The sequence below is a fragment of the Ambystoma mexicanum genome, chromosome 12, assembly GCF_040938575.1.
Source record: "Ambystoma mexicanum isolate Mex_15411 chromosome 12, UKY_AmexF1_1, whole genome shotgun sequence".
NCBI lineage: Eukaryota > Metazoa > Chordata > Amphibia > Caudata > Ambystomatidae > Ambystoma > Ambystoma mexicanum.
The window spans coordinates 172793799-172812449 of NC_090936.1; the positions used below are offsets into that span (position 1 = coordinate 172793799).

General features: G+C 45.2%; 1 protein-coding gene across 2 annotated transcripts in view; it reads left to right on the top strand.

The window, feature by feature from the left end:
- The first annotated feature begins 226 nt into the window (after window positions 1-226).
- The window catches only part of TMEM19 (transmembrane protein 19), a 353906-nt gene continuing 335481 nt past the window's right edge, over window positions 227-18651 (top strand). The window contains exon 1 of one of the 2 annotated variants that reach the window (XM_069628253.1): window positions 227-402. The gene's annotated coding sequence lies outside the window, so the exon portion shown is untranslated. The remainder of the gene's footprint in view (window positions 403-18651) is intronic. The other variant, XM_069628252.1, reaches the window with a different exon arrangement.

Below are 18651 nucleotides of genomic sequence, written 5' to 3' on the forward strand. Positions count from 1 at the left end.
AATTTCTCGAATGGGAACGCCCACTCACACCAAAGCAGCTATTTCCCATCTGAAAAATGACCCTAACAACCGATGGTCCGTTTCTCGAATGGGAACTAGTATCAACCGTTGCCTTGCAGCTGGTGCAAAAATGATGATGACATGAACGTTGCAGCTCAGTAATGAAGCGGATGTTGAAACCCACGTGATACAGTGCAGCCCACGTGATGAAGTGGACGTTGAAACCCACGTGATGCCGAGCAGCCCACGTAATGAAGTGGAGGTTTAAACCCCAAGTGAAGCAGAGCAGCCCACGTGATGAAGGGGCGGTGGAGTCTTGCTATTGTCAGTTTCTCGAATGGGAACTAGAAAACTACTCTTTAGGAAACGCTCGTGTCATGTCCCGTTTCCAGGCAACATCAGGCGAGTGCATGCGATCCAGCTCTTGTAGTGAATTTTAAATGCATTTCTTTTAGCATCCATCAACTTAGACGTTCTTATCCCTTTGTTGTTATATTGTTAAGAGGAGCCGTTTTGAAACCTCCAGGAATGCACGTCCAAGCTGTAATTCCTTGTGTTGCACTTATCACTTGTTGAAATTAAATACTGTAAGTACGTGATTTTCTAAACATCTGGTTTTGAAATTACACGGGGCAGCCTGTTGTTGGCATAGACATAGTAGCTGCTCCGAAGCTCATTTACGGTACGGTTCAGGCTCTGCAATGCCTGCAGAGGCAGTAACTACTGTGCAGCTACTACACACACCCTGCTCTGGTGTAAGTGACTACAAATCTAATAATACCTGCATAAACTAATGCTCGCAGATGCAGTAACTGCTGTGCAGCTGTTACACAGACCATGCTCTGGTGTAAGTGACTACATATATAATAACTGGGCAGGCTAAGGCTTGCAGACGCAGTAACTGCTGAAGATGCAGCTACTACCCAGACCCTGTACATATATAATAATACCAGCGCAGGCCAATGCTCGCAGACGCAGTAACTGGTGTGGGGCTACTACACAGACCATGCTCTGGTTTAAGTGACTACATATCTAATAATACCTGCACAAGCTAAGCCTCGCAGAGGCAGTGACTGCTGTGCAGCTGCTACACAGACCCTGCTCTGGTGTAAGTGACTACACATATAATACCTGCTCAAGCTAAGGCTTGCAGACGAAGTAACTGCTGTGCAGCTGCTACACAGACTCTGCTCTGGTGTAAGTGACTACATATACAATACCTGCGCAGGCTAAGGCTCGCAGACACAGTAACTGCTGTACAGCTGCTACACAGACCCTGCTCTGGTGTAAGTGACTTTCACAAAGTGTTTTTGTAGGGGTGATGGAGTTCTTTCTATGAATTGTTTGCCGATTCTTGTGGTGTAGTAGTTTTTTATTTTTTTTGTTGCTTTGAGGACTGTTGCTTTTTACAGTTTGAGTTGTCTTTGGCATTTTATTTAGTCTTGTCTGGTGTATTGTTCTCTCCATTTTGTTTCCATTTTGCGGTTGTTTTTTCAGTTCTTCTGTGAACCATTTTGTTGCCAGTTTTTTTGGTGGTGTTGCTTTGAATGTGTTAGCTGGTGCTAATTGGCCAATGGCCTTGGTGATCCAATTGTTAAATGTGTCTTCTGTTGTATCTGTGTTTGTATCAGTGGGATCTCTTTCACCTAGGTTGTCATGGTGGGTTGATAGCATGGCGGCCTCGTTCGCTAGTTTTGTTGTAAAGTTGGGGTTGTAAGAAGATGGTCTGTAGATCAGAAAAGAATACTATGTTGGATTGGTCATTGAGTTCTATCTTGATTAGGAGGGATTCATAGTCTTCCTTGTTGGTTGTGATGATGCGAGATGCTCAGGTGTGTGAGTTTTTTGTGTATAATTGCGGTTCCACCTCCTCTTCGGTTTTCTCTGTTGGCATGTATTTATAATTGTCCGTTATTGCTTAGTTCGCAATGGCTTTATAGTTGTCTGATAGCCAGGTTTGTGTAAGGAAGAGCACGTCTGTGCCTCCTTCGCTTAGGTCATTGGTTTCTGTTGAGTGTTTTGCCATGGATCTAATGTTGAGGAGGCTGCAGTGTAGTTTGCTGGATTTCCCTATTGTGGTGTTAGCTTTGCTTTTTCTGACCAGTGTGTTGGTAGGGTTTCCATTCCAGGTGGGTTTTTCCCGGTTGAGTCTTTTGGATTGGGTGGTTCTTTGTTGGTCAGTCTCTTTGTCGAGTAGACCAATAAGGTTTATGGCGGGGTTGGTTCGTTTCCGGGTGATAAATAGGGTTGCTACCCCTCTGTTCCAGTCTTGGTGATATAGGTGGTGTAGAGTGAGTGTGATGGTTTCCAATTTGTTCCTTGTTCTGGTTGGGGTATTGTTCATGGTGGAGACCGGGTTGGGATGGTTTATTAGTTGTCGTCTGTTTGGTGTCCTGGTTGGGTCTGTATTTGTGAAGCTTGTTGGCTGTCGGTTCATTGTTGCTGTGCTGTTTTTGTTTACCATGTTGTCGTATGTGGACAGGTAGCGAGCATTGTAGTCTGTCTTTTCCCTGTTATTTGTATGTCTCCTTGGGCCATCTCAGATGTTTGGGGTTGTGGGATCATACTGGTCTGTGCCTTCCCGAGTGGTTTGGGATTTCTTATTATTTCTATTGTCTTTTCTGGCTTCTTGGTCTTTCCTGTGGTGAGGCATGATGCGTGGGTTGTGTTCCTTAGTGGGCGTCCTCTTTCGATTGGTGTTTTTCATGGTCTTTTGGGTTTAGTCTTTGCTGTTTTTGGTTTGTTGCTTGTATTTGGTAGTTTGTGGGTAGTTGATGGGATTTTGTGGTTCGTTTGTTTATTGCTTCTTTCTTTTTTGGAGCCTTGTCTTTTGATTTCTTTTATCCTGGAGGTACTTTTCGTTATGGTTGTCGATTATTGGATTTTGCGCAAAGCAAATCTGAATATTGTGTTAAGGAGTGCATGTGAATAATGGCATATATTGGTGGAGTTATCTTAGGGAGAATTCTCATTTCTGTGCTAATTCCCTTCAACCTTAGAGACCCCCAGCTCTTTTGCTGTGGTTTAATTTTTCCTACCATTGTGTTTTTCTACCGCAGACTGAACCCTCAGCTGCAGTATAGCACCCAGTGGTGACCATTTTATCAAAACGCACCTGTCTTCTCTTTTTGCCATTTTCTGTTTGTGAGGTCTTTCTTGTGTTTTACTCTGTGCGTCAAACAGATTGAATCCCTTTGTTTGTCTTGCCGTTGGTGCACTTCAACCCTGAGTCCCGCCTTTGGCTCCAGTGTGTCTGGAAGGACAGGATGTGAGGGAGTGTCCCGAAACTCCCCTGTCCTTTGTCTCTAGGAATGCCTGAATGCAACCAGTCCTGAATGGCTGGCTGGCTGTCCTTTCAGGACAGCGACCCTGATGTGTGATTGACAGCCTACGCTGTGCATGAATGGGAGAAACCTGCTTAAAGTCAAGGGTTTTGGGACTAGAGGCAGAGTCGACCACTGGGAGAATCACCCAACGAAGAAAACCTGAACGAAGCTTGCTGCATCCTCCTGGACCTTTGTATTGCCCGGTGAAGCCCTGCTGTTGTGTTGAAACTCCCTTTTAAGACAGAGAAGCTCCGGAATGGACTTCTCCCCTTGGGTTAGTGGGACCAACTAACCCAGAGACTAACTCCACTGGACCATCTTTCCTGTCTGGCTGTACTTTTTCATTGCTGCAAGGACCAAGTGCCAGGGGTCGAGTAATTTGTAGTCGAGTGAAACGTCTGAAATCCGGCTAGAAGCTCGAGGAGTCTCCTAAGGACCCTCCAGAAGCATGACGACCAGAGCTAGAGTCCCCTCACCAGACCCAAGGAGTGAAGGAAGCCCAACCAGTACCAGAGATCCACAACAGTGCTGTTTACTAAGCGCTGAAACCCGCAAAGTGCTGCTGAAATGAAAAGAGCCCGTAGCCGCCAACGACCTCCGCAGGAGCCCTACAGATGTCCTCCCTCTTGTCCCCACGACTAAGGCTCAGGAATACGGGGTCTGCAACGCTGTAGCTGGAACACTCTTCTTCAAACCAGCGTTACTGTTTAGACTTGGGGTACTTAACTCACTGTCTTGTAGCCTTGCTTTTCTCAGTTGGGAATTGCAGTGGCTTACTTTTAGAGTTGATTCCAACTCTGTTTTCACAGCTTGCAACCCTACAAGTCATTTTCTAACAAACTCTATAACTTTGTGCAAGACATTTGATTCTAAGAAGTGCCTCAGCTCCATAGACTGTTTCAAATTGACTTTGGCTGTCCTGGCTCCCTGCAGACTCTTCTAGCCCACTGACTTTCATATGGTTTGTCCCTCATAGGTGGTAACTTGGTTTAGGCTGTTACTGCTGGGAAAGGCTTGTCTAGATTACATTGGAAGATTTATTTGTCCTCACATATACTGAGTACCTGTTTAACCTTTTTCCTTCCTTGAACCTTTCCTTTCTGCAACCTCAGAATCTGCAAGTGTGATATATAAATGCCATTACTGTCCTTGTGATTGAAGTCGCCCCATGGTGTAGCAATTGTGTATAAAGCATATCCAAAGATTATCCACTAACTGGCTCTGATTCTGAGAAGTAATTTAAAAGTATATTTACATTGTTACAAGAATTGCCTTTCTAAAGAACGCTTATTTAAAAAATGATGCTATTTATAAATGAAACCTTGAGAGTAAGTGTACTTGGGTACTTGTATTTACAGATTTAATTTGTACAGCTCTATAGCTGACAGTTATCCCTCTTGAGATAGGCCTGTCTGCTCAGTCACACTGCCAAACCTGTGTAGTTCAGACCTATACCAAAAGGTTGGCTTACCTATTACCAAGCAGATAAGTGTTGTGTAGTCTCACACAGTGGGACAACACCAATTCTTACCTAACAAGTCCGCATGGAAATGTATTGATTGTGAGGGTGCTCAGTTCCTTCTTTTGACTGGGATGGCAAAGGATTCTCAGCCAGGGGGTGCATGCTATGTTTAGGGCTTCTACTTTGGCCCAACATAGTCTCAAGCTTTACACTTGCCACAGTGGGGGATAATTCAGCATAAGTGCAACTAAGCAAAAGCAGAATGACAATCTGTATTGGTGGTCCGCATATCATCCTACAAACTCTCATGTTATGTAGTAATCCGTGTCATCCCCAAATCATAAAGAACACACCTGTTTCATGGTAATGCTCCTTAAAGTAATCAGCAGGTCATCCCAGGATCATCCCCAAATCATTAGGGACAAACGTGCAATCTCTTGAAGTGATCAGTAGGTCATCCTAAAAGCACCAGGAACAAAGAATTTTCTAAAATCGGGATAATGTTAGCATGTTCATTGTCACCCTAAGCTCACCCCCAAATCATCATCCACCATTCTGAGATATGTGCTGATGACTTTAACAGCATGGTGACGTGTGATGATGTGGGAATGACTTCTAGTGTAGTTCGATGATCATCAGATGACCCCAGGATGGTCTCTAAAGTCTACCTTTTAGACCAGAGTCTAGTGAGTGTACGAGGGGTGCCGGAGATATGTATTTGTGACCATTGAGGCCAATCCACTATGGAATGAATTATCCTACTGTTTCATTGCCAACCACTCAATCTCTACCACAAGTCGCCAGTGTATGCTGTTAGAGTCGGGACTTTACGATATATATGATATGATATGGCATTTGTAATGCGCCTATACACAAGTGTTTCAAGGCGCGACTTTCTCAACACATAGGAGGTTTGAATATTGTCTGGCCAGCTGAAGTTCGTTGACACTTTGAGCAACACTTTCGCAGAAGAGGTTTTGTGTCTTACTCATTTTTACACACACACACACAGCTAACTGAGACACTCGTACACAGTATTTACTTTTATTTTACTGCTTTTATTTTCAGAGTCTCTGCTTGTATCAGGGAGTGTAGTGCCGTCTCTACTTGTCCTTGGATATTGAACTGGATGCCCCTATAATGTTGTGCTACCGGTGTCCCTGTTAGATGAATATGGAGCGTGACCTGACACCCTTTGACTTTGCCAATCTCTTTGAACAGTGAAGGGAATGTACCTTCCATTTTTTCTGATGTGGTAATGTACTGATGAGGCCAATCTGGATCGCTGATTTAAAGCTCAAAATGCACCGACATCATACATCAGATTTTATGACTTTTATTGCACATGATGGGGTTGTTCTTTGCATGCACTTGGCCGTGAATGCACTTTAAATTGTATTTTATTTTTTTATTTTATTCGGTCACAAAAATGGGGTCAAACATACAGCATGTTTACATGTTGCAATGAACAAACAATGGTAAGTCCCTTGTGCAGAGGTATTCCCCATTTCCCCTCATATAGAGTTACCCCGCTCTTGCTTTTAAGTCCCCAGACCCATGGGACTAATGAATTGAGGAAAGTTCAAGGCGGAATCTTCAGGTGACGTCCACCAGAGTTAGCCTTGGTAGCTGGGGTTTGAGGGTTGGTGCTGGGTAGGAACAGTCATAGTACAGTAGTGGAGCCCAAATATCCATAAATCTGTGAAGGAATCCCTCCTTCGCCGCTGTGACCTTTTACGCTACTAGGATGTCCCAGATTTTGATCCACCATAACACCGTCAGTGGGCCCTCTGGGGCTTTCCAGATGCGAGCAATCGTGAGTCGTTCTGCCAAGAGTAGTCGTGTAATGAGTTTGGCAGTCACCCTTGTCCTCGGATAAAGCTTCAGAATTGGAGTCCCTAGGAGGATCACCTCGGGGTCTTTCTGGAGTTGAATGGACGTGATGTCTTCGATTGTGGAAAGGACTTTATCCCAGAAGGCCTGGACAGTGGGCCACTCCCACCACACGTGCATGGTGGTTCTTAGGGCCCCCAGTTTCGCCAGCATTTTGGGTCCAGTGAGTTCTGCATGTGGTGGAGGCGTTGAGTGCGGGAGGGGGTTGGTACCATTGGAAATTAGATTGAGGACACATTCCCTGTTAGTGACACATATCGATGAGGAGTAGCTTCTCGTTCAAATATCCACCCATGTGTTACCCTTGATTGGTTGTCCCAAATCTGTTTCCCATCACCATTGAGTAGTGGTGTGGATGTGCCACTCGTTATCCACGTTCTTGTAGATCGTTTAATTCTCATTTAAACACAGCTTTAATTCATAAATTGGCATTTCATAAATTAAATCACTCACTGCTGGGCCTGCCGTGAGAGTTACAGAGCCCATTAGGCGCTGATCATCCTCGGACCCCATGGTGTCCATATATACTTAAGTCATGCATCCACCTGGGCCAGCGAGTTCCTAGGTTTGCGTTATCTCTTGTCAACAAAGAGTGGTGTTTCGGGAAACCTAGCTGCAGCAGTAAGTTGTGGAGTAGCAGTTGCTGCTTGTCCAGAGAGAGCTGGTTCCTGCGGGGCCACTCTGTAATGTGGCATCAGACAAAGAGCAGGTTTGAAAGTGTCTATCGACACAGGAAGCGCCTAGCAGCGTTGGCCGACCTCCATGCTTGGAGCGATGCAGAGTGAAGACCTCACGGCTCAGTTCTACAGTCTTCAGCGAGTGCGTGCACGAACCCCAAAACGGGGGGCTTCCCTGAAGGGGGACGCAGGAAGTAGTAGGCGGCTCAGTGCACTGCACTGAACGGGTGGGTCCAGCGCCCATAATTGTTGTTAATTTCATGTCTTACTCTGTTAAACGCAGATAGCCGAAAGAGACACCCATACACTGCATTTACTTTTCTTTTACTGCCTTTATTTTTATAGCCTCGCCCGTCTTCTGCTAGTCAATTCGTCCTAGCCTTGGGCCATCTCCTTACATAAGGATGCTGGCAGGCTTTACAATAGGACATTACAAGAGGGAAACCAAGATTAAGCTGCAGGGAGTTTGGCTGGATCTGGTCCTTTTTCTTCTGTTTTATTTTAGTACAGTGGTAGAAAATTGATAAAGCGCAAATGGAGATTGAGAGAGATGGCATTGATTGGCAGGAGAAGTGTGAGGGACCAGAAATCCAAGGCGGACAACTTGGTAAAGGTTTTTCACAAGAAGCTATTTTATTAACTTAAAAGGGTGTGATACACACCTCGCTTTCCCTAACCTAATGTGGTTTTTCCTACCTATGAGACTAAAGGAAAGTTCTCTATTATAAAGCAGTATATGTCCCTCACACTTATACATACAAAAGAAATAACATTTTAGGTATTTATATGGCTGTTAAATTTCAACAAAATAATAATCGGAACCAAAATAGTCTTGTAACCAGGGTCGGATTGCCTTCCCCAGGATCAGCATGGAATTTCCAAATCAAGCGTTACAAGTTAACTCCAATAATAATGTAACACACAAAAGTTTCTCCTGATAGCCAAGTTCTGTTTCCAACACAAAGTTCCTTCACTGGTTGAGGGTTTCACTTGGTATTGTGATTCTCTTATGATCCAGCAAAGTTCACGCCGGCTTTTGTTTGTCAAAACAAAAGACTTTGTTTCCACTCTTCCATTGAATACTTCAATATGATTTTCTCTTCTCTTGAGAAAGATCACTAATGCACACTTTTTTTTTTTTTATAAACAACATTTTTCCTCAGGGTGGTTTCACCAGTTCATCAAACGTTTCTTTCCATCACGACCTTTCACCACAATGTAGTGCTTCAATATCTTCCTCGTGGTTCTCTAACCTGCCAGGTCTACTACAACATCAGTAAAATAAATCTTTCACTTTCAACAATAAGATTCACAACTTCTTCCATAAGGATGCATCATTCATTCATGCTGTTTGTTCCACTATTTGTGCACATGTACTGCAGGGTATAGTCCTCTACCCCTTTCCACTCTTCACAAGGAGGTCCATTCCCTGCCATCTTTGAGTTTTCACTATCACACCTGGTAATTGTTGATCATGTCTTTTTTTTTATTAAATTTTCTCTCTCCAAGAAAGTTGTTTTCCCTTTTTCTTCCAATTATCCTTCTTTAGTATATGCAATGCGTATTATCTGTCTTACATATTGCCCCCTCTTCACTTTGACAATGCGTGTTATAGTTCTGCTTTGCTCTGCCAATGGTGGTTATACTGTGGGTTCAATACTGCACCTTCTTTCCTTGGAAAATGGTAATTACAGCCTTTCTTAAATACTGTTTTATTTGGGTAATGATAGTTAAACACGTTCTCCTTTCATTTCATATTTACATAATCTTTGGACCCAAAACACTTCAGTTCATTAGTTTGGTTTGGTATTCAAAAGATTGACAAGCGGTTAGCGGTTTACAACGGAGTACACCAGGGTCACCTGTCCGAGGCCAAATCACTGGTGGTGCCCTGCGCGTCCGTGTATTCTGCTGCTGCTTCTGATCTGCTCTTTGGTTTGGGAGCTTGTGAGAGCTCCGGTTGTGGTCCTGTGACTCACGGCTTCCTGAGCAGGAGTCCTCGTTGCTCCTCTCGCGTCCCGGTCTCGCCAGCCACCAGACACAGGCACAAAGTGCGGAGAGCGCCTCTCTCCCACCTGCAACAGCAGCGATTCCTGCCGCGCGTCCTCTGAAACTTGGGCATCTCCTTCTCACGACTCTCTCAGCACCATCCCCCTCCACATGTACGGCGGTGGTATCAGCGTCCTTGGCTTTCTTCCCCTGCTGCTTACACGGCCGCTGGTAACTTCTACTACTGCCACTCCTTTTAATTTGCACCTTAGCTGGATTTAAATATTCAAAATTCCTGCTTAGGTATAGATTATCAGGAACACCAGACTGAAGTTCTGTGCCTCTGAGCTCCTCTTCCTCATCCCAGTTCCTATGGCATTGTAGTCGGGGCAGGGGATCGGGGGGGGGGGCTCCAATTAGAGCAAAGTAAAGAACCACATATTTTTCAAGTAGAGCAAACACTGGGCAAGATGTAACACTGTTTATTACAGCTGGGTGAGCACAAATCAAACGGAACAGTTTTTATTTTTTACATTTGTATAGCACACAAAGAGCCCAGGGGCATAGTGGCACTGTTACTTGTAGCAAACTTAGTTACAGTGGGGACAGAGTTCAAGCATTTGACAATATAGGCATTATAAATAATATGCATTGAAAGTCATTAGTACAGTAGACTAGTTGCAGTAGTGGAATATTCATAGTATCTAGGGGAAGGGGCAAATAGTCACATCAGCCAGTAGAGTTGATCAAGCAAACAGGGTGGTTTTCATAGCTTTGCGGAAGGCAATGAGTGAGGGTTCGGCCCGCAGGGTAGTGGGGAGGGCGTTCCAGTGTAGGGAGGCAAGGTAAGGGAAACTGGCGCCCCCTGCTCTAGTTCTTTTTACCCTGGGTACGGAGAGCATATTGGTATAGGGTGTTCTGGTAGGCCTTGTGGAGGAGGCGGGTGGATTCCTTGAGACAGATAGGCTGGTGCAGAAAGGTGGATGCATTTGTGGATGAGGGTCAGGGCTTTGAAGTTAACCCTCTCCTTTATGGGGAGCCAGTGGGCAGTTTTTCTGGCAGCAGTGATATTTTCTTTTAGAGATACCTTGTGCTGCACACAGGGCATTATTCTGAATTACTTGCAGTTACTCAAGATTTTTAGTGGAGGTCCCTAGGAAGAGAACCTTGCAGTAGTCCAACCTGAATCCAGTGATGGCTCTAGCTATGTTGGTGCACTTCTCTTTGAGAGAAAGGGCCTGGCTGCATTAAGAAGTTTTGCATGGTAGGCTGCCGAAGAGGCAATTGCATTTACTTGCCTAGTCATGGATAGGTTCGAGCCAAGATAGACACCTAGAGTTTTTACTGTGTCGGATACTGGGATTCTGATGGAATCGATGCTGAAGTGGCTGAACTGGGCGTCAAGTTTTTTGAGCGTGCCAGGGGATCCTACAAGTAGGAGTTAGGTTTTGTCTGAGTTGAGGCAAAGACTGTTGACAGCCGTCCATGTTTGGATGGTATTGTATATGTTGAGAGTCGTAGAGTCAGTGTCGTAGTTGCCTGTGAGTGTGAGAAGGATCTGCGTGTCATCCGCGTAGTTTGTGTAAGAGATGCCCATCGCGTCAAGGATGAGACTGAGGGGGTGAGTAAAGATGTTTTAGAGAGTAGGGGAGAGGCAAGAACCTTGAGTTACTCCACATAGCATGATGGTGGGTGAGGCAGTGGCAAGATCGGAGAAGACCTGCATGGTCCTTCCTTGTAGGAAGGAGGTGATCCAAGCAGTGGCTTCAGGGGAGAAAGGTGGCATAAGACATTGTGATCTACGAGGTTAAATGCAGCAGAGAGGTCGAGGAGGAGCAGGACCGGTTTACCTTGGTCTCTTGCATTGTCCATCTGGTTTTTGAGGTCTAGTAGGGCGGTCTCTGTCCCATGTCTTGGGCGAAAGCCAGATTGTCGTAGTCCCAAGAGTAAGTTCTCTTTGAGGAAGCGTTGCACTTGCAGGTATGGTGCTTTGTCCAGAATCTTGAGTAACAAAGGGACAGTGGTAATGGGCCTGTAAATGTTAGGTGAGGTGGGGTCCAGTGTGTTTGTTTATTTTTTTTTTTTTTCATGAGGGGCCGGACCCATGCTTCCTTGAGGCATGAGGGGACTTTCTCTGTGGTGAAGGAGGCATTGACAAATGCTGTTCGGAATGGTGCAAGTGTGTCTGCACAGTCCTTGATAATTGCGGCGGGGCAGGGGTCGCCCTTACAGTTAGAAGGCTTAATAGCTTTCATGAGGTTAATCACGTCTTCCTCCTGGATGGCCTTGAATGTGAAGGTGGGAGAGGCATCCGGTGGGGAGGATGGGGTGGGAGAGCTGGGGAGCGCATGTTTGGTGTTCATAATTTTTAATTTAGATGGGCTGCGATCGAAACGCTGACATCTGAATGGAATAGGAACAGTAGTTTTATGCCAAGAAATACAATGGCCGGAAGTTCATCGAAACACTTGCAAGTTGGAGAATTCACTTTTTCTGTGTTTCCCAGGGATTTCATTGGTTTGTGGACATCACCTCCCAAAAATGTACCTTAATCAGTGCAATCAGTGAAGCGTAATTGAAGCAAACAGTTTAACAGTTTCCCGTTACAATGCCTCCCCATGTGGTACCACATTTATTCACACCCCAATACACTGCCATTGAGAACGGAATACGAAACACCATGCAGCTGGTGGGAAAGGGGACATTCACAATATAGCTGTTGGATAATGGACCTTTGCGAACTTTGTAGTAGATACTTCGGAGGCTGGCCACTTCCCCGGAGCTCAGGAACTTACTGTCTGATTGGTCCCCCCAGGAACGCCACTCCGTCCATTGTTCTTCTCCCGCAGCCACCTGCCGATGGGGATTGGCGGTCATATGTTTGGCACAGAGCCATTTTTCCCTGCTGCCGTACTGGGCGGCTAGTTTGGCTGACCGCCTTGTAATTACATCACCCAGTTCCAGTTCCAGTTATGTTGGCTTTCTCGTGATGAGCAGCTTGTGTTCCCCCCCACCCCCTTTGCAGATTTCTGTTGTATTGGTCACGTGTTTCAGAATGATTTCCCAGGTCCAGCCTACTGGACCTGGGATTTCCCACTACGTGTTTATGATGGTGCTATTTTTATCATCGCCCCCCTTTTAGCTAGTCATAGCGCAGTATCTTGGACTGTGTGTACGTCCAATGCATCATTACCCCTTACCAACCATTCCCGGAGAAGCCCTTTCTATGGGGTGTCTGTGACCTAGAATACCTGTGTCATTTCCCATGTTGCTGCCCCCAACGCTCCCCTTCTTTACTCTAGCAGTTGGTAGCTGCGTCTGCTTATCTGGGGCTGAATTAGCACCTTTAACACAGCAATATGGGACTTGAGTCTGCAACGTTCTTATTTTTCTTTTTACCACATATATCAGTTTTCACTTTACCTAGTTCATTCTGTTTGTAGGACATATATTCTGTTTATAGAACATACCTTTCTAGATATTTTTTTTTGAAGAGATTAATGGTTCGTTCTTAAAGTCGACCCAAAGGTGAAAAAAGCACATTTCTTAGAAGTAATGTTTTGATCCTTGCATGTTGTATTCTGATGCTTAACATAAGGGTTTTTATTGCTAACATTTTGGGTACTTTTGAGAAGGTGAGCCTTACTCTGACACCAAGCCATCCAAGAAGATGAGTACAGAACCCTCTGCTCCCAGGTGATCCACCCGGCTACTACCACCCCCAGGGTTAGGATCAGGTAGCGGCTGCTTTCCCCATGCCACCTGGGAGGAGACTTTAGGCGTGGATTCTGTGAGGATTCCACAGGATTCATCACAGAAGGCAGCCCGCCAAACTGAGTTTGTCATAGGTAGAAGCTGGTCTCTTCAGCTACAGGGGTTCACCTCTCTCTAAAGAGAACCTACGGCAAAATGATAATTTTCAGTTGTGATGCAAATTGACAAATCATAACTTGCTGTGAGTTTTCTGTAGTAGTCACATTTCACAGGTGAAACTCGCCCATTGCATCTTGATTTGCATGCTTTTCTGTTCTATGTTTAAGACCTTTTATAGCTTCTCACAATTTTTAATAAGATTTTTCTAAGTAATGAGTTTGATCTAAGGGGTACCTTAGGACTTTCCTCAACCTTCACAGGGCCCCTTCCACCCTTGCCCAAGCGTTCCTACTGCAGAGTAAGGTGGCCAAGACTTAGAGTTAAGACTTAGAGTTAAGCAAGGTATTCCCTACTGTCTAATCTAGACTGTTCCTATGGGATGGCCCCGAAGGCTACAACCTGTCTCCCTAGGGGTATTTCTAAAGGGCCCTTGCACTATTGGATGGTCTCTCACCTCTTTCACACCACTCCTTACTCTCCTCTTCCTCGTCTCACTGCACCTACTCTACCACCACATCTATCGCATACCTCCTTTGCTCTTAATAGTCTCCCTATCTCCTACCTTTCTCAACTCTCCCTCTATTTTCTGCTTTACTCCCCCTCTATTTACTGCCTCTGTTCCTGGTCTTCTCCCTCTTCCTGGTATACTCCTTATACCACCTCCTCCATCACTCTGTCCGGTATCCTCTACTCCCACCATCCCTCATTCCACTCACTCTTTGCACTACCATCCCCTTCTCTCACTCTCATTTGGTACCACTCTCACACCGCCACAGTCTTCGCAACACTATGTCACCATCTGATCTCCACTGCCTGGTCTCTTGGTCCACCAACTCCTCCTCTGACCTCACCCATGCACCTTTCGTCCATCTTATGTCGGGCTGAGTATTTGTAGCCCAGCCTAACTGGTACTACCTCCTCCCCCGGGTTTCCATTGGTTTCAGTGGTCTGCTCTATGTAGTGAATCTACCCCATATCTTTCCCTAGCTGCTTAGGTCTTCAGGGTCATAGATTTTAAAATTCCTGGTATGCCCACACTCTTTCTGGTCCCAGGCGTCCCTCCATCAAACAATGCTCTTTCCCTGCATCATGTAATGTGTTCTCCTCACTGGTGGCAACGGTTCGGGGTCCTACAATTATCTGTTGCGGTTGCTTGATGACTAGTCCTTTGCGGCGCCTCATTTGGTCTTCTGACTCCTCGTCAGGCTCTCATTGCGATAACATGGAGGCTTTTAAAATATTTTTATTTTGCATTTTTAAAGCGCTCACACAGCCCACAGGCATCGAGGCGCTGTTACAGGAATTAAGGGCGGCCCCAGGGATCGAACCTGTGTTGCTTTGTGTCGTCTCGCTTCCAAGGCGTGCACGTTGCCGCTGAGCTATCCTCCCGGGCTTCTGCAATGGGTAGTTCTAAAAAGGAAACTGCAGAGGACAGACGGTAGAAGGTATTGTGAATAGGATAGTGGTACCAACAGTTGCACTCTGGAGAGTCAGGGCTGCGTAATAGTTAATTCTGGTGACTCCACACTCCTCAGCAGTTGATGCCTGAACCTGGTGCTATCACCACATGCAGTTAATAAGCCTAGTATTCTGCTTTGGTGTTACAAAGTGAAGAGCTACTGAATACCACTTCTGAGAGTGGGCCAAAAGAATGACGGATTGCAGCAACACTCTTTGTGAGAAGGGGCTAATCTTTGAGCCCTTGTGTTAGTTGTCTCTCGCAGTGCAATTTTCCTGGCAACTCCCTTTATTCGAGGAAGGGAATTGAATGTAAAAGTTGAACCATTAAGCACATGCACTTGGTTCTGAAGCGGGAGTAGAAAGGCACCCCATGAACATTGGAAGCCTCATCACCAATGAGAGGGTATCCTCCTTGATACTGGAACAGGCTCTCTGAGCCTGGCATGGCGTTGGAGAAATTCCACTCCCACCACTCCCAATGAATGGCATGATCAGAGCAAGAAGTAATGTATTAACCATGTTATCGGGTAAAGCAGTATGACGCAGGAACCTCCTCCTAGGCCCCTTCCTTCCCTGTGTCACAATAAAAATCTAATTTCCTTTTTGACGAACTCCCAGCATATCTGTTTGTTAGGATTTCTAAGAGATCTATGGTTTTATTTGTTTCCTCTTGCTGAAAAGTTGCATACGCTTGTAATTTTCTGTCCCATGGAGTGCCATCATTCAACCGTAAGAGATTTGAGCTGAGAAAAATAATGCACGCTGTTATTATATTTCTTTTTACCAAGTTTATTTTGAACTGGTTTTTAGCCAAAAAATAATCGTTACCAAGCACCTGCCTCTGCCTATGTCGAATGTATCTTAACGATTAAGCTTGCTTGAGCACTAAAGAGGTAGCAAGTACATGTTTCTGGTATTATCATCTGGTGCTATTAAAGATTTTATTTAGTGCCTTGCCAAGCCGGAGTGATCAGAATAACCTGCCATCCATGTCGTACACAAAATCAGTCTGTAGTTAAACTTGGTGGCAGCAATTTAGCTCTAGCTGAAAGCCTTTTAGAGTGTGATATTTTACACCAACTGCTTCCAGGAGCAATGTTCGTCTCTCTGAGATAACTGGTGTCATACAAACCTACCTATGTGACATTAACTGTGTGTTTGTGAATGTGAATAAAAGAGCATTGGGGCACATCTAGAAAACTGGAGACATTTAAAGAAGTCATTGGGGGCCGTATGAATTACCATTGATCACATATAAGGGACAGAAAGTTCTAGTTTGCATCTCTTGTCAAGTTATTTTGTGGCATGTTGTGTGTACTAGCTCCTCCTTCCCCATAGGTAGCCCATGCTCAGTGTGGTATGTCTGAAAGGCAGGAATTGCTCCGAGCTTCTATCCTTTTAAAGATAATTTATTTTATTTATTTTTGCATGTGTATAGCGTGCACAAGCCCTCTGGTATCGGGGCGCTGTACAGAACAGGTTACATATGGGCACTTAGGCCCAGAAGGCGGTTGCAAGTTATATCATTGATTACATTGTTGCATATAGTCAAAATAAAGTATAAACAGTAAATATATATTGCTGCAAGTGTCCGGAAATGGAAGGATGCCAAGGACATAGAGTTAATTGAAGAGACAGGTTTTGAGGCCTTTATGGAAAGCCCAGTATGAACTTTCTGATCTGAGATTGAGTGGGAGGGAGTTCCATTGCTTGGCTGCAATGGCAGGGAAACTTGAGCCACCTGCTTCGGCACATTTGAAGGTGGGTTGTACTAGCCTTTGTGCATAGGGTGTTCTGATGGGCCTGGTTGATTTCGGTTTGGAAAATCTTCGAGACCGGTATGGTGGTGCTGATTTGGAAATGGATCTATGTGTAATGGTTAGGGCCTTGAATGGTTAGGGTGTATAAGAGAGTTCTTTCCTGGATAGGGAGTCAATGTACCTTCCTGCGGGCAGCTGATGTGTTCGGTTTTGGGGAGGTTGAGGGCAGCTCTTAAGGCATTGTGTGACTTGCAGTTTTTTAGATTGTGGGATGAGGTACAGGCAAATAAAGTATTACAATAATCTAGTCCAGCGCCCACCACTGCGCGAGTGATCGTCTGACAGCTATTTGGTGAAAGGAAGGGTCTTGAGGCGTTAAGGAGTTGTGGTGTATGCACTTGAAGAGGCGATGGTGTTGAATTGTCTGCTAAGTGTAAGCGATGCATCTAAATAGACTTCCAGGATTTTTACTGAGGGTGTGAATGGGATAGGGATGCCATTGCTAGTGCAAGTAGAGTATTCAGGGTTCAGTTTGTTCCGAGCTGTTCAGGTCTGTTTTGTCATTGTTCAAGCGGAGGCCGTAGGAGGCCATCCATGCTTGAATGATGGTGAAGGTTGAGTTGAGTGTGGCAGCATCTTCTGAATAGGTGCCGGTGAAGGGAGGAGAATTTGGGTATCATCTGCGTTATTCGTATGTGCAATGTCAAGGAGGTCAAAGAGGGGCTTTGTGAATGTTAGATTGTGGGGGACACACAGGGCCCTTGAGGAACTCCATAGTTGATTTGAGAAGGTGTGGCGCTGGCATTCTCAGAGAAGACTTTCATTCTTCTACCTTCTAGGAAAGAGGCTACACAAGCTGTTGCTTCTGGTGAGAAGGAAGCTGCTTTGGTAAGGTGTCGGCAGAGTATGCTGTGGTCAACTAAATCAAAAGCTGCATGCAGACAAGTGTTGCTGTATTTGGACGTATGCATCTCTGTCAAGTATTTTGAACAGTAAGGGGACAGTTGTGATGGGGCGGAAGTTATTGGGGGAATGTTGGATCAAAGTTATTTTTTTTTAATTTTTTTTAATTTATTTTTTATAGGAGCAATAAGACATGTGCTTCTTTGAGGCTTGCCGTTACCACACTTGAGGTGAAGGAGGAATTTATGACTGCCGTGATAAACGGGGCCAAAGTTTAAGCGCAGTATTTGATCAAGGGGACTGGGCATATGTCCCCTTTGCGTTTAGATGGCTTGAGGCTTTTCAGGATGTTTAGGGTGTCTTAGTCTGAGTGGTGGGGTGTTGGGTAGGGCAGAGTGGGTAGTCTTGGGGTCGGTGTTGGTCAAGGTGGGTTGTTTGGAGTTGTTCAGGGTGTTTTGTTTGGCAATTGATTTTATTTAACATAGCGCTCTGGATGCTGTCTCACCATGCGTGATCTTTGGATAACGGGGATGGAGCGGGGGGGGGGTGGAGAGGGGGAGAGTCTGGTTCCTCCAGTTTCTTGAGGATGGAGAATTGTTCTCTGGTGTTAGAGGTCGCATTGGCAATTCTGGAATGAAACATTTTGGCTTGTATAATTGCAATTTTTTTATATTGATTGGATACGATTAAGAATTCTTTTTTGAGGGTGTCGGAGGGCAGGTTCCTCCAGGAGATTTCAGATTGTCTTTTTTTTGCTCCGAGTTCAGCAAGGTCCTGGGTTTTTTGGGAGCTAATGGGGCTATCTTTTTCAATGGCATTAGCTATAGAGTTGTTTATATAGGTCTACCAAATTATTTGCGTCAAGGCAGGTTTGTATGACTGAGTTGAGGGCTTCTAGATGAGGCAGGGGCTTTTCTTTAGTGAGCTTGCAGGCACTACAGGCACCAGGGGGGCATTGTGGTGGTGGGATTTTTAGTTTCTCGACTGATGGGGATGGTGAACACTATGATATGGTGGTTTGACCATGGGCGTGGGGTGTTTAACTGATAGTGATGTTTCAATTAAGTTGGCTATCTAGTCTAAGGGGTGTTCTTTGTGTGCGGGGCTATGGATGCAGTGAATGAAGCCAACTGCGGATAAAGAGTTTGCGAGAGAGGTGGCTGGTGTCATTGGGGTAATTGAGGCCTAGGTTCAAGTCACAGAGGAGAAATATTAGTGAGGACGGTTTGATTGTTTTCTTGTAGGATTTGAAGGTCGTCTTCGACGGTGGGGATGGGGCTGGTCGGCCGATAGACTAGTTGGGTGGG